This window comes from Fulmarus glacialis, unplaced genomic scaffold, assembly GCF_000690835.1.
Source record: "Fulmarus glacialis isolate BGI_N327 unplaced genomic scaffold, ASM69083v1 scaffold8677, whole genome shotgun sequence".
In the NCBI taxonomy this organism is placed as follows: Eukaryota; Metazoa; Chordata; class Aves; order Procellariiformes; family Procellariidae; genus Fulmarus; species Fulmarus glacialis.
This window is the reverse complement of record NW_009224144.1, coordinates 168,959-190,491: the sequence shown is the minus strand read 5'-3', so window position 1 is coordinate 190,491 and position 21,533 is coordinate 168,959. Positions and strand designations below refer to the sequence as shown.

Here is a 21,533-nt window from a genome sequence, read left to right as displayed (position 1 = left end):
CGTTAGTGCAGAATTTAACACAGAATAACAGATACTGCAGTTCTGCAGAAGTGGTGATTAGGACTTCAGATCTCGGCATCTCTGGATCCTGGAATATCATGCCCAGTAAAAATCATTACTAAATTAGAAGTGATTGGAGATGGCAAAATGTTAAAGGACAAGAAAGCTGGCATTAACCCTAATCAAAGAATAAGAAACAGTAAGTTTGAAGTTTGAAGAATGTAAATTTGAAGTTTGAAGAATATAGAGAATTTGGTGTGCTTTTTATTCAAACTGTGGAGATTCAACGTAAGGCACAGCAGCCAGCAAAACAAGTTTAATGTTTAAAATCCTGGGAACCTCTTGCTGTAGTTAATCTTTAAATCAGAGAGCCTCTCTGTTGATGGTGCCTGAACAAATGGCTCATGAAAGTGCCTGCATGATTGATAGTAAGCTGGTTTCCTTCATGGAACTCCTCTCTTGACCCTAAGAAGAAAGCTGAAAACAGCAAGTGGATCCATCAGGTCTCCTGCATTTCTAGGGTCTTGTAAGGCTCTTCAGTCATCAGCCCTTTAGCTGGTGACAGCCAGACTGCATCCATTTCAGAAAGCAAAATGAGTTGCCTCAGACTGCATCTTCTGTAACTGAGGAGAAAGCGCTGATGTGATTCTAATGCCCCTGGATAACATTTACCCCCCTCTGCAGTTAGAACTGGGGTCACAGCCTTCCTGCCAGTCTTTTCTCTGGCTATTGATTTCGTATTCCTTCAAGCAGTATCTGCGCATTTTTCAAGCTTTGTGGTGAATGATCTGCAGATGTTCAGGAAAGACCTTCAGAGTACTAGGTACTGAAGAGCTGGCTGTGATCAGTGTTGGCAGCTACTGTGTTCTTTTAGCCGTTTGTTGTGACCAAAGAGACCAACAGCCACTGCCGAATGCCTCATTTTATTAATCCTTTCCCTCCAGGAGCTGGGTTTTTGCTGGGAATAATATTCAGTGCTGGCAGTGGCGATCCTGAAGTCATTGGTGCCAAGGAGTTAATGAATTTGGAAAACTTCCCAGATAGTACATCTGGCCCTCTAACTTACATTTTGGAGTATGAAGTATGAGATGTAGAAAGAAGAGGACTGAACTAAACAAGCTAGTGGCTGAAGAGGGGAAGGGGACACTTTTTTCTTTTTTTAAACCAGTCAACTGAAAGTTAAAAATTATGTAGCCCCACAGAAGATATAACTGTTGTGGTTTTGTTCTGGTTTTTTGATTGTTTCTGGTTTTGTGGGGGTTTTTATTTTGTAGTACGTGTATTTGCGAGTTACATTACCTTCTGAGGCTTGAGTATAGACAGGGAAGCATTTATAATTCTCCACTTTGAATGATTCTTCTCCTTCATTTTTTATTTTGAAGTCCCATCATGTTGCCATGTCAATAAGAAGGATTTTGAAGGTAGCTACCAGTAATTGATATTTCTAGTCCAGCTCACTTCTGGAATAGTATCTTGTACAGTGTTTGCTTTCCATAACATTTGGGATAATGTTTTATTATATAAAATGGGTTGCTGGTGCTATTTATTAATACACATCTTTGCGTAATAAAAGCTGTGCAGAGCAATACGGTTCAGATATTAACTTTGAAGAAAAGAATTACATTGCTATTTGTATGTCTCATGAAACAGCATTATTTTTAGTGAGTCTTTCAATACAGCAATGCTACTTAGCACTTACCTACACAGCACTCCAAAAGTACCCAGAATATCATCCCTAATTAAGTGTTCTACTGAAATGCTTTTTTCTGACCTAAGAGCAGAGTGGGAGAGTTTTTTCTGTACATACCAGTGGAAATGGAAGGCATTTCATAGAAGAGTAGAAAGCACTTTCTTGAGTTACCATCGACTACCAGCAGGTACTTTCCTCCTACCATGGGCAATGGCACCATGCTGCCCTTTCAAAACACATCACTTTCTCTAGTGTTTACCCTTTTTTCTGCCTAATGTCTTGATAGATGAAATTTCTCATTGGCCTTAATTTAGTCTTGTATCGGCTGATGTAGTTTGCAATCATTTAATTTTTGTCTACAAGTAATAAGCATAATGATTGGTATCTTAACCGTATGAGTGCACAGGAGATCCCTATTGCCATGAAACCAAGCTTATTTAATGTTTGTTTGGTTTGTCTTAAAGAAACTTAAATGCTGATTTCCTCCCCCCTCCCCGGGGAGTCTGACACTTATATTGAGTCTATTCTATATCTGATTTCTGCCCCTGTAGTTCTTCACCTTCTGTTGTAAAAATCCTTTCTTTAATCCTTCTGTCCTCTTCAAGCTGGCTCTTAAATTAGAAAAAAAACCTTTGTGGATTGGCTATCTGTCTGGGAGGGGAGCAAACCTGTGACCTGAAAGCTTTACCTCCAGATTTTCAAGGACGTTAGCAGACTTAGCGCAGTTATATCTACATAATCTTTATTTCATTGAGTTCTTTTGGCCATTCTGGTACTAGTTCGTGCAGAGCCTTCTGCCTGCTGTTCTGCTTATGGTTCGCCTCTGTCCCCCATGGCCAGGAGAGCTTGCAGGGCATAGTCAGGTCCTGGGGACAGTTGCTTGCACAGCATGTTTCAGTATTAGTGGATTTTTTCTGGGAGACCATCTCCCTCTCCTGCTCGCTTGCTTACTTGCTTACTCCTGAGGGAGTAGGAAGGAGACATTCTGTCTAGTGTGAATAGTGGGGCTTGGGGCAGAGCAGCAAATTCACTGGAGAGAGGCAGATCCTAATGCTACAATTTGCCCGATTTCAGAATGATAGTTCCCTTAGTGCTATATAGCAGCAAGACCCTGACTGCCACACTGAAAGCTTAAATAGGGATCAGTTCCCTTCCAGTGCGCTATGGTCAGGACCTGGCAAATGGAGGGACAAACAGAGCTAGAACTTGGCACTAGAAGTTTGCAGCTGTTACTGAAGGGTGATTGCACTTACAAAGGTTGCAAACAAAAACCTCTGTTAACTTGCTGTGGCAGTTTTCAAGGCGCTCTGTGCAGCAGGACCAGAACAGAGGATCTGGCATTGATTTGTTTGGGTTTTTCATGTAATTACAATTTTTGTTGCTATCTGCAGTTGGCATAAATTCCTGTATTCAAAAAAGGGGTTGTTTTTTTCTGTGGCCAGTTGTAATACTGCTGTTGACAAACAGAGATGTTATAAAAGAGAAATCCAATATAATGTAGTTATTCAGATGCCGCTTTTGTTTTTTATTGCTTTATAATCTGCTCAGATGCTTAATTCTGAAAACAAAATGACAAAATTGTTTGGTCAAAGCTTCTAGAGTTCTAAAAAAGGGCATACTGGTTTTAATTTTAAAGGTACAAAGAAGAATGAGCATTACATTAAGGACTAAATTTTGTCAACCGTTGCATCAAATAACTCACTGCTTACTTCTGAAATATACATCACAAAATAGCTACAAAGAATAATTCTCAGTCTGTGTTTATATTAAGAGAGGAAATACATTAAAAAAGGAAAACATACAGGAGAAAAATTTCTTACAATCATTCTTTTTTTGCCGTCCTGTAGGAAATACAGGTAAATCATTAAGTCTCAGGAAAAACCTTTGGTCTCCTTTACTCATGGTTTGCTTTTTCTTTTCTCTTTTTGTGTATAAAGTATGGGTTTAGTGTGCCATAGTCACTGTGTTATCACCTGTTAAGTGTCATGCATGACACATCCCATTACAGATTCTGTGAAACTGGAGCTGTTTGAAGTAAAACTTTCCATTCAAGTGTCAACTGAAGCGTGGGTTTTATTTGCTTTTTTGACAGAGGTTGTTCTTTTACTGTCTCCTAAAATAACTCTGATATTTGTTTTTATTTAGGAGAGGAAAAGGTAAAAATATATGGCTAGAGGCTGGGAAGATAGCAAGCTAGTGGGGGCGGGGGGAGCTAGAAAAGGGTGCTGGGGGTGGGGAAGAAGGGAGGCTGGGCGTGTGGCTAGGTGAGGAGACGCAGCGTGGGAAGGGGGGACATAACCGAGGGGGGGGCTGGCTTGTGCTGATCTAGGGCAGTGGATCCAGAAACCACATGAGAAAGAAAAGGATGACAGCCAGCATTGCAGTAAAGAAAACTCTGCTTTTCTTTAAAACAAACAAAACCAAAACCAAACAAACTAAAAAAAAAAAGCACCAAACCCCCACACCTAGGAAACTGTACCTACAAACTCTATTAAAAGAACGTAACTTCGAAGGTTTAAAGTGTCTGAAGTAGGAAATGCTAGCTCTAAGGAAGCCTGCAAAGGCAACTCAGACCCTTTTAGTGGGTGCTGATGGTGTGAGACCTACATAATCAAAACCTAATTCTTCCCAAAGACTTTACTTTCAGAGCACAAGAGGGATCTGCTTAAGGGTAACGAAGGCTGTTGTATAAGGCCCAACCCTCGCCTCATTTATTGTTGAAGTTGTAAGATGTGTAGCAGTTTGGTATATTCTGGTTGGAGCATGTAATGTTAGTGGTGTAGATGATCTCAGGGAAAAAGAAACATCTTTTTCTGTTTTCTAGCCATTAAATGCTGCTTGAATTATTTTCTAGCTGTGCCTGTACCTCAGAATTGCTGGGAGTGGGGAGATGTCTTTAAACGACACGCAACGAGATAGTGTGTTCTTCACCTTGTTGGGGCCTGACCTGCACATGTGCTGGTTTGCAGAAGTGCTGAATGTATTCAGGCTGCAACCAGTGTCGGTGGCAACAGCGCTGTGAGCCCATGAAATGCTAGATGTTAAGTATTTAGAAGAGGGAGTAGAGGGCAGGGGAATCAGGTCTTGAGAATCTTAACATGGGAACCTGAATTGATCTTCATCCTTCTGGTTCAGTTCCTTGTCTCTGAGACACAGATAATACACGTTTCTCTTAAAATGACGTCATTAGTGTTTATTAAAAAAAATTATTACTTTATAAGGTATTTCAGAGAAAGATGAATGAAGGACTGTTTAATGCTGGTGTCAGAGCATTAAAGCGCGTATTGAATAAGAAAGGGGGGTAATTGCTGTACGTGTGGAAGAAAATATTTGTAGATCTTTCCTGAAAGAAGGAAGCTAGAGTTTTGTAAATAAAATTGTAATGATGTATTTGGGACATAAAGTGATAGTCTATTACAATGAATGCATAGAAAGAGATAAGTTAACGATGGACACCTCTGCTGTGGCATTCTCCAAGCCTAAGCGCCTTACTTTGCAATGTTAATAGTACTCTTTTAAGGTCATTTTTGTATATAATTTTAATACATAGTCTGTTGCTTTAACTGCTTTCATTAAAATTTCATGAGCCTTTTCAGAAAATCAGACAGAAAAATGCAAATAAATAATGCATTTTATTTAGTATGAAGTAGATACAGTATTACTGTATGTGTAAACAAATAAAAATGTTTCTTTATTAATATAGCAAGCTATATAGAAAGATCCTGCTGTAGTCTATAAACCACATATGCTTTAAAGAATTGCTTTGACTTCAAGTAGCTAGTGCTGGGCCTAAACCTCTGGATTTGGAACAATATAGAGTGATAGTATAAAAAGATTACGCATCTTAGCTATTGTAAATAAAATGGGGGGTCATGAGTTACAGGGCACAAGACTGAAGTGGAAATCTTAAAGCATTCATTTTCTGAGAGCAAGCACTTAATATTTTATAAAATCCGATCCCTATATAGACTCTCTGCTTGCCTAGTTTCTCTTTTCATTTTCTACCCGTCGTCTTCCATTCATGGAAGAGCCCACAAGTAATCTTTTAAAATTCTGACCTGAGCACTCACCAGTCAGCACAGTGGTACGTGTCTGTGATTAGCTTACCTGCCTTTTATACTGCTCCTTCACCCTGCAAGACGCCGAACCAACAGAGAAAGTACGTGTAGGTAGTGAATGCTATTAGTGACAGGAGATGTGGGTGTGTACTTGATTGCTTCAAGCCCAAATAACATGTTCACTTAACTTCTGTTTGATGAGAAAAACCCCAGCTTCCTAGCACCATATATGCAGATCAAAACAACCCTCTTTCCGTGGTTTTTTAGGTTGTTGATTGTTTTGGTTTTTGATTTTTTTTAGGGGAATTTTGGCAAGGTTCTGACACCTTTTTGTATGTTTAGTACTTCATTTCAACTGGAGATGCAAGAACCTTCTGATACTCACCTGGAGTAAAAGAAAGAGTAAAACGATCAAGTGTAGAGCGAACTCTGCCCTTGTTTGTTTTGAGCAGTTACTTATCTTGCAGGTAGTCCTGCTCATTTCAGTGTTCCTCAAACCTCAGCGACAATAAATGGTTTTGCAACAGTAACTCCTTTCAGACCTACATGACTTGGCGTTAAAAGCTCCACCTCTTTCCTTCTGTCTTCTGTCTTGTTATAGCAAATACTTTGTGATCCAAACTGAGAGAAGGGAACTTAAACATTTTTAGGGAAGCTTTTATAGCTAAAGAAGCAGAGGCAGTAATTCTTCTCCCAGTTTAATGATGAGTTACACTTACAGTGTATGAAGAGTCTTCACTTGCACTGTAATTTGCATTAGCAGAACAGAGTGCCCATTTTGTTAGTGATTTTTAGAAAATGGGAACTAGGAATGACTGCTTGAGTAGATAGAATCAATAAACAACGAAAAGGTCAACAATACTAGAACAACTAATACTGAAATATGCTTTTGCAATTTGAGCTTTCATTGTTTGTTATCTTTGGTAGGGAATTGTTCTTAAACTTCAAATAGAATTCCTTAGTACCTTCATATAAATCAATTGCCTGTATTTTTCAGTTAAGCAGTTTAATTGCTTATCAGGCTAAGAAAACCTAGTGATTAAAATTTAACAGTCGTATGGTATAAGGCAGTATCAGTATTCATTCTTACTCAAGGTAGCTGTTTTAGATCAAACTGAATGAACTAGAAGGTAGTATGTTTGTTATGTGCTTTAGCATACAGGAATATCATTTAAGTCTTCTCTAAGAGTTAAGAGCACAGACATTGAAGAATGACAGTCAGCAATAAGACTGTATTAAAGCTGTCACAAAATACCAACTCCAAATCAGAGGGCTTCTGTGCTAAAACGGATTTAAGGGTTGTTGGGGTTTTTTTATAATCTATTTGGAGAAAAATTAACCCATCCTGTGAACAGCACCTAAGCAAGAAGGGACCATTCTGTCAGAACTGACTTGAAATAGCAAAAACAGTTTAAGAGAACATGAGGAAATTCTGTGCTCAGCTCTTCTGTGTTGCTGTTCAGAAGAAATGAACCACTAATGTCATCTTTAAAAGGTGAGGAAGGAACTTGTTATTAGCTCTGTTATGGGCTGATGCTTGCAACTTTCATTTGAAACACTGTACTTACCTTAACAATTCAGGTTCAATCTGAATGTGAAATCTGAGTAAATTAATATTGTGCCAAAACATCTGTTTTTTCTGTTTAAAATAGAAAACATCTGAAGCATAGGAGCATAAAGGGAATGTAGCAGGAGATGAACTGTGCTTTACAAAGTGTTGACAAATCGTAAATAAATCACTGCAGAAACAGAGGTCTATAGTCTTGCCACTCAAAAGAGAGCCAGTATTGCAGAAATGCAAGTAGGCTTGATCAAAAATTATTAGAGGTACTGAATATTATTCTGTTTCGAGTTGGTATAACACAAAGTGCAGTGAGGTTTTGGCCCATCATTAGAGAGGTTCTGTGTGCTTTCATAATGCAAGTAATGGAGAATTGATAAGAACAGGAAGCAGTGTCATCTTTATTTTGGGATTTGTTTTTTTGTTTGGTTGGTTGTTGTTCTGGACACTTTCATCTGTAACACATCCCAAGAAGATAACAGTGGTCATACCGGATCAGATAAAAAGTCTGTATAGCCCGTGTTCTCTTTCTGATACCACCAAACGCTAATGCCTAACGAGAAATACAGAGATAAGACAAGTTTATATCTTGTTTCTCCAAGAGCTCTCCTTGCCTTCAAATATTCAGGGACTTAAAGATTGAAGGCAAGAATAATTTCTTTTTATCTGCTAATCTTCAATAGATTTTTGCTTCTCTTGAGTTTTCTTACTTCCCTTTGAACACATGTAAACTCTTAGTATCCACAACAAAAAAAATTATTCACATAAATGTTTATCAGGTTGTTGCTACGAAGAGAAATTATGATTGATTACCCACTACTGGTTTTTTTTCTCTTACAGCAAGATATGAACCCAACTAGTAGCTTCCTGCTCCTTGCTGTGGGACTGCTTTTTCACAGGGGGGCCAATTAAACATAAGAAGAACCATTACTTTTTTTTTTTAATAATGTTAGCCTCGGTGTTTCAAAATCTGATTTTAGTTTTCTTACTGAAGTAAATTCCTTAGTATGTATCACTATCCAATATGAGGATTGACATACTTATTAAAGGTTGAGGGAAGAACTTGCCAAGCAGCTCTGATTAACTGTGTGATCATATGCATGAAGTTTTACGAATTATATAAATATCGATGTAATTGATTGCCATAAGTCTATACCCAACCACAGGATGGCTTGTTTTGCATTATCTTCTTTAGGAAATGGAATGGCATACATTTCACATATTAACCAAGTTTCCTTCTTATGCGGAGGAAATACTGGTCCACAGTAGAAAGACTAAAGAAGGCAAAAATATTTCACAAAAAATAGGATACAGGGCAGACTACAGATGCAAGGGTTCACTCTTGACACAGAAGAAACAAAAAGTTAGTATAATTGTATAGATGCTAAAAGTTTTTCATGTAAGGTAATCATTGAACACGAGAGCGATTTTCTTATACGGTTGGTCAACCTGAAGAAGTTAAACTGCAGCACTAGCCACTGTAAAAAGGCAAAATAAGATGTTCTGATATTGCTAGAGAAATCTGGCAGAGCTACTTAATATCCTTGAAACTGTTCAAAATGTTTGTGCGCATTTGTTCTTAATGTTTATGAGACTGGCTTTTGTTGTAGTTGGAGCAAAAGCTTATAATTTCAAGAATATTAGTGATACTCATTTAGTTTTAAGAATCTACTGAAGGGCTGGTAACACAAGTAGTAGTATCTAATTTTTATATTCCCGTAGCATTTAGAAATGCAGCTGAGAAGCAACATGATTGCAAAGAATGAGATTTTATACCTTTATGTTGTATGACTGTGTGTATATATAGCCAAATATATTTGCCTTCATGTGTAAGTAAACTTTGTGTTTATGGGCAATATCTGGATTTTGAGGGCAAAGAGAGATCGATGTGCTATCCTTTTAGTATTAAATAAGCCAAATATAAAATTCAAAATGAGATTACTAGAAAGGAAGACGTGTATTGTTGCAAACGATTCAGGGTATTACATGGCCATGTGTCATTTGCAATGTCACATTAGAATTTGAAAACTTTATACCTGCTAACTCTCAAATTAGCATAACAGAAAAGGGTTAACAAAAATACATTTACTTCTTATTTATTTGTGCTTATATCTGACAGCATTTCTTTGTACACAGATTTATTTCCTGGTTGGTTGATGATCAACAGTAACTCCTACTTTGCACATTAATATAATTACTCTGTCTCCATGAAGGTGTTCTGGCTAGAGGTGAGGCCCTACTGAAGTTAGCTGTCAGTCTCAAGCAAAACCGAAGCTGCAGATTAGTATTTGAGAAGTTAGTGTCGTCCGGCATATTTTGGATGGATTCCATCTATCTTGACTAAAGAACCACTAAAACATCAGCAGAGGAGGAAACGATTACTTAAAATAAGAAAAAGAACAAATCAAAACACACTACTTTGAAAGTGTTCCTTTAAAAATACGTAAATACTTGTGAATTTTTTTAAAATGCCATAGAACTAGAAAAAGAACACCGTGAAAATTTGCTGTAACATAGATAAGTGACTTCCAAAATTTTTTTTTTTTATCTGGACTGCACTCACCACAGACACACGCAAGATAAAAAATAACCCAGGGAAAACACTGCAACAAACTACTCCTGTGAGTTGCAGTTAGCAGAGGTGCTCTTGCCTCAGAAAGTTCGCATGATGATGTGCTTAAAGCATGAGGTAATATTTCAAAACTACTGATAATCTATGATGATGCATCTTTGTGCTGCTTATACTTGTAAAGTTATTACTTCTTTCCAGACCTGTGGTTCCTTGAATAAGTAAAAACAGAGCTTTCAAAGAGTCAACAGGTTCCTACTGAAAGGCACATAAACACATTCATTTCTTCTTAGTCCTTTAGCAGGACTGGGGGGCAACCAGAGATGGCTCTCTGGATTGCTAAAATAATAAAGAGCTTTTTTTAACCTACAAATCGCTACTTTGAATCCACCACAGGCTGAACTTACTAACATCTGCCACTCACACTGTAACTTAAGTAAAATGAGTTAATGTTGTCTGACTCTCTGTGGGCAGGTATGTGTAATGCCAAAGTATGGTGCCAGTAGAGTACAAAGATCCAAAAGACAGATACTCAGCTGCTATAAGCTGGCAGGCAATGGAAAAGTGTTGATTTACTCCAGCTGAGGATTTGGCCCCCAGGCTTGAACCAGGTTGGAAATGAACCGACCTGTTCCAATTCTAGAGTCCCTGTTAATTTGAGCACACTTTGACCTTAGAGTAAGGCTCCTAAAAGTTGCAGTTGCTGTGAATTGCTTAGGACCCTGTTCTAGGCAAAGAGTGCAGTTCAGTATGAATTCAGGATGTTTCATTTTACTGATCTATTTTGATTGCGTTGCTGTCTATTTGAAATAACTGCCTGTTCCTGTAGAACAGTTGCCTTTGTAATACCAGATTTTGAAATTTCATCCAAGGATCCAACCACCAAGTAGCTGAAGTAGATCAAATTGGCCGCTGAGTTTTGCAACTGATCCATGGTACTGTATTGGTTTTCTGATACGGTTGATTAAAAGTCTGATGTCCCGAGTGCATCCTGATATACTCGTAGCTAAACTCTGACTCATGCTTCAAGAGTGTATGAAGTCACTGAGCAGAATCATGTGTGTTCCAATAATATTGAGTCCCAGCTTAGAGGAAACCTTTATTTTTCCAAGATACGCCATCTTGGATTTGTCTGTATTAAAATGTCAGTTGGTTGTGCTTAACCTGTATCAAGTTTCCTTGGTGGCGGTATCACTGTGGCTGCTGCTTACCATACTATTAAACCTGGGGAAATTTGGAATCTTTTATCGTAATTTAGGATAGTGCTTTGACTTAACTTCTCCAGAAGTGTCCCCATTGGTCGATGAGGGATGTCGCCAGGAGGAATTGGAATGACCCTTTCTTCTCTTTTGACCTTACGCTTCTGCAGTCTGGTAACATACTCTGTTTGGGAGCATATTTGTATCTACTCTCCATTTATTGGGCAAGTGAAAGGGAACAAGGTAACGTCATTTGTACATAGGCAAGAAAAATGGGTAAGAAAATCTCAAGAAAAGTTTGTATTCATTTGCTACTACAGTTAAATCATATTCTAAGTTGTTCCATGCAGCAATTCCATTAGCTTTTCTAATTTGCCATTTAAACACATTGTAGCAATGCAAAACTGCATATTGAAATGATCCTAAACACGTAACTTGGTAATTACTAGAGTAACATCTTTAGGATACTAAAAATTGCTGCAGGGGAAACAAAACTTAGAGATCTGGGGAGGTTCCTTTTTCCATGTGGGATATTAAAGGCTAGGTGCACATTTGCTAAATATCTGAGAATATAATGAGTTTTCCAAAAATACAGATTTGTGAAACCAGCTTTATTTGATCTCTCATTCACACGTTTGCTGGTTTCTTTGAAAAATAACCTTTTAATTAAAATGACACACGATGACATACCTAGCAAGGGAGCTGCAAACCTCTTAAGGAAGGGTTGTACTATACATGCCCAAACAAATGTAAAGGAGTAAATCGTATACACTAGGTCTCAGAGTTAACCAGTATAACTAAAGTAGTATTTGACTTTGTTATTAAGTAAGGCTGGGATTGTAATCCAGTTGCGAATCGTGTCTGTTAAAACCCCAGAAGACAGCCAGATGTCATTGGGTGTGAGTCCGTATCTTTGCACACTACAGAACAGTTTAGCAAAATCCTTGGCTGCAGCCGTTTAGAAGGAAAATTCTGTGCCATTTGTTCCATGAATTGGACATGAATTTTTCTAAGGATTCAGTTTTGTGGAAGAAAGCCCTGAAAAGCTTTTCATGTTTTGAGACCTACAAAATAATTGTTCTCAATATTAAAGTCTTTAGTTTACTTACGTTCTTTCTGCTCACATGACCTGTGTTCTTGAGTTTCTTATTAAACTTTGCAACTTATTTAAACACATAGACTGAGGAGCATGTGTGAGTATTCCTTTCTAGCTTCTGGTGTGACAGTACATGGGATCATTGCAGTTGCTGCAAATGTGCATGTGGAATATCATTATATGCTCACGTACCTGTGGGAGTACATATGTATTTCTGTTCCTGTACTTTAGGCACAAGTTTATGGCCAAGTTTACCCATCCAACTAATGTTAGAGGAAATAACCTAGACTTGGAAATTAGACTTTTCTTCTCTAAAAGCTGTAGTGAAGGACCTAGATCACAGCCTGCTTGCATGCAAAGCCTGAAAGGTTTCCTTTCAGTCCTTTTTGAGTTACTGGTGAATAGGGGGAAAAAAAAAAGTATTACCAGGTTGGAAGAATGTACTTTTCTCACTCCTCAGTTATTCAGATATGGCAAGAGGGAGGTGTATTCTCTGGGTTTTTTTGTTTTTCTAAAACCAATCCTCATCTCTGGAATGAGACCAAGCAAAGAAGTTTCAGTACAGAGGATAGTTTAAGGAGAGAAAAAACAAAGAAGGTTGAAGCATGTAAAATAAAGCTAGGTTAAAGACCCAATACTGCTACAACTACGGATTCAGCTGTGAGAAATCAATAATAAAATACTGGTATCAAATTTTTAAGCATTCAAATGATCTTAAAAATCTCCCTGGGGAATAAAAAGGAACCTTTGCTGAGGACTTTTGCTTAAAACCTACATAATCCTTTCAAATTCTGTGGGGATTTTGAGTCAGAGCTGTGCCAGATGACCGTTTCTCCTAGTTAATAGTAGGTTTGACAAAATTCTGCATATTCCCATTTAAGAGTTGGATTTTGATATCAACTTTTCAAAACTGTTTCAAGACAAATGTTATTAAACTCACAAACAAAGCAATTTCAAAAATATGCATGAATGGCCTCTATGTGTGTATGTGTAGATAGCAGGTGTATATGTGCCTTTTTTATACGTTATCTGCTGGCAACTTCAATCAAAATGTGCATTAATTTCTTAAACTTAAAATTAACCTATGCACTTTCTATTTAAACATTGTACAAATAAACAGAAGAAAATAGTTTTTCATAACTTCTTCTGGAAATGAATCTATAAGCTGAACGAAACGTAGATTAGGAGCAAAAGATGTGAGTTCACTACTTCTTTTGGTCTGCTTTATTTTAAAGTGCTGTAAGGAACACACTGTCTTGCATTTCTATGCTAATAGGACACGCTAATCACTGGAAAAGGTGATTCTGGTTTTGTTCACGGTTTATGAATAAAGGGTTATTATTGGAAATGGCTCATTTACTCTGTATGTGCCTGAGACAGAAAGTCTGAGTCCTCTGAAGCTTTTGTAAATACACGTGGCAGAATCTTCCCAGACTGAGATGTTTGCCTGTTTGTAGTTGGCTAATCCAGAAGTGGTTCCCTGATAAGGTTAATGCCCAGTTAATTGCTCCTAGCCTTGACATACAGTTTAATTGCTACTTGGCCAACATGTTTGTTGCTTGCTCTGTGTAGAATTCAAGCGGATGTAGTGATGCAAACCATGGACTGGTGGAGGGCAAACAAAATAAATACAGTATTTTATGTTCTTTTAATTCAGGGCCAAGTGGATTTGGATGAAGTGTTTATTTAGTTTGCTGGCTGCTTCAGATGCTGTGGCATATTGATTCCTTTTATTACTAGCAGCCATTTAACCTGACCTCTCTCAGATCCAGTATTTTAAAAGCCATAAATTTTAACTTTACTTATGAGCAAGGACTGAAATGCTGTGAAAGCCTTTTTATTAGCAGAGCTTTGCCTTACTCCGTGTTCATGTGTCACCCATGGCAACAATATTTAGAACATCTTAAATTAGAGCAGCTGTTGGGCAGTTTGGTGGGGGGGTTAGCAATAAAGAGAGCTTGTACCTATCTCAAGCATGTAGGATTCACTGATCAGAGTGCGGGCAGGTGTGCAAAAGCAATGGCATTATTAGCAAAAGGTATCCTTTTTCCAGGTTATTTTGTTAAAAATCTAGCTTTTTTTTTCTTAGTCTTAATGTTCACAGATAAGGAAAAGCACACACAAAGGAAGTGTTTTATATAATTAATTTTTTAATTGCAAGTTAAATTGGTGACATTGAAATGTATTTTTCTTTGTTGCCTTGGCTTGGCTTTTCCTTTACAGTAATAGCCTAAATTAATCCCCAATTGACACTCAAAGCAATCTTTAACATGCAGCTTATATGAGTGTTTGTAAAAATGTGTCCAGGCCAAAACTTGATGCATGAAAATGACATACCACTTTTTTAAAAAGAAAATAATTGTGAATAAAATGATTGATATGAGAGAATTTCTTTCTGCATTCACGTGTAAAAGAACTCAAAAAAGCTTTGAATTAGTGAAGAAAACAGAAAGCTTAATATGAACTTTTTGCATCCTTTTAATTTGTTACTTCTGATTTAAATTAGTCATTTTTAAAAATATGATTTCAGGCTTGATGACTAAGATTGAGTAATAATTCAACAGCTTGTTTCAAAATAGGCTTAAGGCTTAACGAAATAGATCATAACCATGAATGTAATGTAAATATTGGCTTGCTTTCTTCTGTTCTGCTACTGAAGAAGTTTCCTCCTCTGTCCCACAGGTCAAAGATAATACTCTAGATGCTAGCCTCATACCATTAAAAGTGACTTTGTTTAAATATTAATGCAGGGACTCTCACTTCATGTTAAACTTCGGCCTGGGAACAAAAATGTTGGTTTAGTTTGAGAAGTGTAATTTATATCAATTAATCTTAGAAAGTGTCACATGTCCCAGTCTTTTAAAGCCGGATTGAAATGTTTGACCTTATCAGAGGGTGGATGTGGAAGTAGCAGTAAAGCAATCGCAGGGCACTGGAATTTTTTTACTACTACTCAATTCCAGACTGATCAGTTTACGAGGTGCCTGAAATCACTGAGGAATCATATTTTCTAAAAACTGGACTTTTTCCTGTCTGCATTGCTTTTCCTATAGCTGTTTTCCTCTAGCAGGTTGTAACAGCTATATCTAAAATCAGTTTGATATACATAAATATCCTTGAGGAGCAAGCTCCTGCTTTGTAGAAGGTCAGCTAGCTTAATTTATACGGGGACGTGTTCGAAGGGCAAGTGCTTCAGTTTGCACCAACTAGAGAGAGAACACTAGCCTGCTGGAGGAGTAGGGATTCAAATGCCAAGGAAAACTCTTCACTGGATGCAGAGCTATACTGTGAAGTAGAAGGTTATGTGAGAGGTTAAACTTGTGTAACCAAATGAAGAAAACTGATTATTTCAACAGATAACATCAGATGTTCTATTGTGCAAAGGCAGGCTTGGCTGCATTTTGTCCAACATTCAGGACTAACCCTGCAAATGCATGTGCCCTTTCTCTGAGTGCTTTTGCTTCAACCTCTTTCTTCTTTTGCTCCTAATTCTTAGCTTTAATATTGTTGTACTGTGAAACTTATTAGCATTTTTGAGACGTTTAATACTGGACATATTATTCTTTTTGAAATATTAGCACATTCTTTTGCAGTGTTGTTGTTTGTTAGTGATAAGACTATAGAAAACAGTGACACTAACATACGTTTCTAAGATGACAGTAGTGCATTTTTGCCTCTTGCCTAATGGCTGCCTTACTCCAAGCCTTTCCTCTGCAGTTGGCTAAAGCTCAGTGTACCTTCTGGGCTACAAATTATGAACTGCCATTATTCATCGTTGAAATTGCCGTTTGTGCAAATATGAGCTAAATTGCAATCATTATATGTAGTAAAATAGATTGAAATATCTGTAAATCTGAAGACTGTAGCTGGCTCTTTTAATCAGAGAACTTGTTAAATTCTCCCATGCTTTGATTTCTCTTTCTTAGACTTTTTTTTTTCTTCCTGTCAGGTGGGGGGTTGTTCTGCGTTCCATATTCCTGCTTCTAATTTGGAATGCTTGGTTTGAGGTATATAATGAACAAAACAATACATGTTGTCTTTAATATGTGATAGCAAGATAGTGATTTTTCTCTTGCTTTTTATCAAGCCCTTCATAATCTTTCCTATGCTACCTGTATAAACTAGTGTTGAAGAAAAGGCTACAGTATGATCTAAGGTTATTCTACAAAAATTATTAAAGATCTTCATGTGAAAATCACAAGCTAAATGATGTAATGACTTTCAAATTCCTCCTTCCCAAATCATTCTCTGCATTGAATCGATTGATGATTGAGGAAGTATCTGAATATAAAAATGTACGTGAGAGGAAAAAATCCTTTGCAGTTGTGCATACTGTGAATCCTACCAGAAATAAATGAAACGACATTAAACAAAATGGTTCAGAAGGAATTGAACATGAATTAAAGTCACCATATGATGTTGCAACCCTGTGGGTAAGAACCATGTCTGTCTACCTATTCTCTGATGTTTATGGCACATGGAGATTGGTAATAATGACAAATGTTTTATCTTTTGACCTTAAGCTTATTAAAAGAGACACTCACAGTTTTCACTTTATACACCAATTTATTTAGAGGTAACTTTCCAAAGGAGCTGAGGGGAGAGTAAAGCAGTCAAGTCTTACTGGATGTCTCTTGCCTTTTGTATCTTTGGTTGGGTATCTTTCGCTTGGGTGACAGATTTGGTTCATTCTCATACAAAAGGTATCCCTACAGCAGGGATCTATTTTGACTAATTTTGCTGAGGGGTCTATTTTACCAGCCTGATACCTATATAATTTGATTCTGTACAACAGAAATCCTGCTTTTTCCTTCCTGAACAAAAGTTGGAGTGTTTCTGAAACCATGCTTGCTATCCTTGCCTCTGCAGGTTAGCAATACATTAATTTGTGTAAAAAAACCCCAACATATATGTGATCTGTGAATTGATTGTATTTTGAATATCATGGGAACATATATGGATCAAAGGTATTTTAAACATGCCACAATTACTTTAGAGAAGAGATAACAGTAGAGCGAGCAGTTAGATCAGTTAGGTTGGGGTAGGCCCGAGTTCAGTGAGGCTAGGTTGGGCATCATGAATGTTACCTGAGGTATATGTCCAAAGCAGCACAGGCACCGGACTGTAGCTGCTTCCTGAGAAGCTCTTGGCATATCTCACTCTGAGTCCTACCACAAAAGAAATTAGCCTTGGTGTTTCACGAACAAACAGTTGTTTGCCTGCTAAAAGCACTCGCATGCTATCTCCAGCATGCCAGTACCCACAGGGTAGAAGACTCACTGTTTTAATAACCATTTTCTCTTCCCTAGTAACACATGCACCTTCATCATGTGCAATGCAGTAGGAACCAGGAATGTGTGTGTTTAGGGCTCTGGTAAATACAGAGCCAGACTATTTATAATCTGATACTTTGTGTTTATTCTAGTTTCTCAGTCTCAGTGACACTTTCCCTTCTTTTTTTCTTCATAACTGGTTTTTACCTCACTTTATCTTTCAAAATGTAAATAGTAAATTAGTCTAGCTCACAAAAATACCTTCCTCTAAATATTATCCTTTAGGCATATTCATATAGTTTCAGTTTTCAAGAAGAATCATTATCTAAAAAGTAAAATTAATGATAAATATATAAAATGTTTACTGTTTAGGGTGTCTTAGGAGTTGTATTTCACTTGGAGTGGCAGTGATTCATGGCTTCTCTTCAATTCCAATCTCTCTACACGTGCCTTTGGGGTGGCTTGCATTGCCCACAATGCTGTCTCATTTGTTTCTCTTTGATTTTCATGACTGACATCTTGCTTTTGGCATGTTTCCTTCTGCTGGGCTATAAAAAAGAAAAGGAATGTGCAGATGTAGGAAAAAGAGAAGCCTGGAAATACCTGAAACTAATAATAATAGTAATAAAAGAACAGAAAGCAGGTTTGCTTTTACTAGTACATTAAGAAAAAAAAATGTGGTAGCCATGTTGGCATTGAGCAGAAAATTAAGGTATGTGTAATACCATCTTTCAGTTAAAGGATGAACAGTTACAGATACCATCTAGGAACCAGCACTTGGTTTTAGCCAGTCGTAGGCAGGTACTGATGTCAGTTGTTGTTTTCTCTCATAAATTCAGTAGAGATGCATAAAGTAATTCACCATGTATAAAAAAAAAAAAAATAAAGTGGATGCTTCAGTTAACTTTTTATCATTGTACTACAAGAAGCAGTAAAACGGGGGCTCAAGAATTTAAAATCCATAAAAAGAAACATTTTTACACAGTGAACAATTAAATTCTCATTGCCAAACTACATTTTTGTATTCAAAATCTGGGTAGGGCTAGATATGTAGACACACACCATGCACCCCCAGAAATGCCTGTAAATAACTTGTAAAAGATGAGAGGGGGTTTTTGTTGTTTATTTGGGTTTTTTTGGTTGGTCTTTTTTCTTACCCATGAGGAAAAATTCATGTTTTCAGGCTTACCTAAAGGTCTGCAGAAATGGAAAAGGTACTGGGGGTGACAGGGGAGAGAAATTTCCCTAGTTGGGATCTGGTACATGTTCGGTACAGAGTCTTGTGCATTTCTCTGTAAAACATCCAGTAATAGATACTGGCTGTAAAACCAAGGGGACTGGTCTCCCTGCTTAGGGAAGCTCCTCAGCTCCTGTATCTTTAGTTGTGCACTAATATGTGGTTGCTGCAGCCTTACAATTGAAAGAAAAAAGGAATAAAAGCTGAATTGCAAAAATACAAAGTTCTCACTGAAACCCTGGTGAGAATGTCCAAGGATGTAAACTCCTTGACTGAATGTTCCCCTTCTTAATGAGGTTGCGTTGCTAGTACTGTCATCAATAAGAAAAAATTCAATTATTTTTCACCTGGGTTCAGATGCTTCTTCACGGGTGGGTTTTCATGGTAATAGTGAGAAACTTAAAATGTTGCCAGTGAAATTTCAGACTAACTTATTACAGTCTTAGAAGGGGGCAACTAAATGCTTAATACTAATCTGTGACCAAAGGTTCTCAGTTTTTTAATAAATGTGGACACCTTTTCAGTGGTAGAACACAGGAAGATCACAGAGGAAATTTAACTTTCTTTGCCAGTAAGGGAGAAATATAGTTAATCTTTGCCTTTTTATACTGTCCTTTCAGGTAACACGTTATTTCATGATGTTAGGCAACGAAGTGACCATAAGCCAATTCTATTTCTTTCGGGGACTTTCAGTTTTCCGAGGTAGTGGTGTTCTGAATTTACTTGGTAGCTAGAGAGTGCTCCATTTAGTTTCTTTTTTCCTCTTTTTAGTAGCAAACTGAAAATAATACATGAAAGTCACTGTAAGTGTTCTCTTGAAAATATCAAGAAACAGGAAGTTATTGCTAGTTATTACTAAAATTAATTCCTCAGGGGAACTTTCATGTTAGGACAACATAGCAAAATAAAGACTATTTATACAGAAAGAAAAATACTTTGCCAGTAACTCTGAGTTTCCATGCAATTGTTTAAGGCAAGTATTGGACAAAGAACCTTTTCTTGGTGACTCTGACTGAACTAGATAGTATGTGACCAGGTGCCTAAAAACTGCATCACAGTGTGTGCAGGGCACACTGCAGCGAGGCTGAGCAGACAGCTTGCTTTCTGGTACATGTAACATTTGTGTCACTCCAAACCTTGGGTGTTGGTTTGGATTTTCTTCGGAATGGCCTTCATACGTTAAGGGTAGTCTTCCAGTCTGAGTAATTGGTTTAGCTTTGTATAAGACAGGTGCTAACCGACGTTTAACCTGAGACTTTTTTTCCCAGGTAATACAGCTTAGGGCACTAATTTAATGTAGTACAGCTTGTACTGGGATGTGTATATAAACACCTTTGCGCTGGCTTTTGACACAGCTATTTCAGGTAGCTGGGTAGCTGCAGCAGCCTGGAAATCGGCATTGGCTGCAAAACCTCCCCGAGCCAGGGGCACCCTGCGGCCCTGCAGAGCGGTGGCCCTTCGCAGCGACTGCACTGCTGGCTTCTGGAGGTGGGGCTGCGGCCATTGCTTCCTTGTGGACGCTGTAGCCGCCTTTAAACCATCCCGCAGTGGATACCGCTCCTCGGAGGCTCCGCAGGCAGTGCACTGGGTGCCTGCTGCCCACAGGTGGGAGCTGTAGCCCCTGGCATGCCTTTGCCCACCTCCGCCCAGGCAGCTGCCATCTTAGGCCTGTGACCCAGCCTGGCTGAGAGCTCCGCTTTCCTTGGGCCACTTCAGCCTGCCGCGCTCCGCCAGATTTACCGCTGTGCCCTACCTTCTGCAAAAGCAACCCAACAAAGCTGTTTTCTGACTGAAAACCAAGAAAGCTTTTTCTCTGCTGATCAGAGCGGCTTTCACTTTGCTGCCTTTTACAGTGATATGCTTCCCTTGGTTTTGCTCCTTCTCAGCCTGAGATAGGCACCACAGTGCCTCTTTACTAATGCAGAGTTTTTAAGTGATTTTAAGCACCTTTATGTTGTATGCAAGTCATTGCTCTAACTCCATTTTAGCACTTGCTAATTTGGCAATGATGGTAGTCTCCAGAATGGCAATTAGTGAACAAAAGAAGGTTGCACTATGTGACCGAGCAACCAGGCTTCCCTTAAGCTTGTTTGTCTCCACATCCCCCCACACACATCCCACCCACCCCCCCCATAGCAGTCTGCAGGTGATGGAAGTGTAAATTGCGTTATGTAGACACTACTGATGAGTCTCTATTTGGTGCCAATTCTTAGCTTTTTTCCTTGTAAGAATTCGCTGATCACACTGTTTTAGTTCAGAAATACCTGCGCTCTAGGATTGCTGAAATCACAGCATATAGTACTGACATATCTCTCTTTTCTGTGATCCTTGAATCTTTTCAGACACGACACTATATTGACATGTATGTGAAGGTCTTCTGTTCTTATATTCTCCTGTTGCTTGCGTTAGTATTGCTTAAAAGTTGAAAAAAAAAGCATTTGTGTTCTCAAAGACAGAAGGCATATTGCAAGGCAAAGTCTTTTCCTCAGTGTCTGTATGTCACATTTACTGTTCTACCATATAAAAACTAAGTAGATGCTACAAACGCTTTTAAATTTAAGCTGTAAATTTCTTCATTGACTGGTATGCATGTATTCGTCGGACTTTTCTCTTTACCTAGTCTGCTATCATTATATTAATACTAATTAACACTAATGCTGCCACAAAATAAAGCCTTTTTAAGGTCAGATAGTCAAGCATTGAAACAGAGGAAAGGTTTGGGAGACGTGGGAAGGTATTTGCTCTTTTTTGTATGAAGTGCTTTCTTATGCCTATAAACAAGGAAAGAGGCAGCAACATCATTTATGTTAAGCTGTACTTTGCTGGAAATATTTGTTTCTTGAAAAACCT

The 21,533-nt window shown here is 38.1% G+C and overlaps 1 protein-coding gene across 1 annotated transcript in view; it reads left to right on the top strand.

Moving 5' to 3' along the window:
• PARD3B (par-3 family cell polarity regulator beta) overlaps window positions 1–21,533 on the top strand; it is a gene marked incomplete at its 5' end in the record, with an annotated part of 291,514 nt that overhangs the window by 127,007 nt on the left and 142,974 nt on the right. The window lies entirely within an intron of this gene.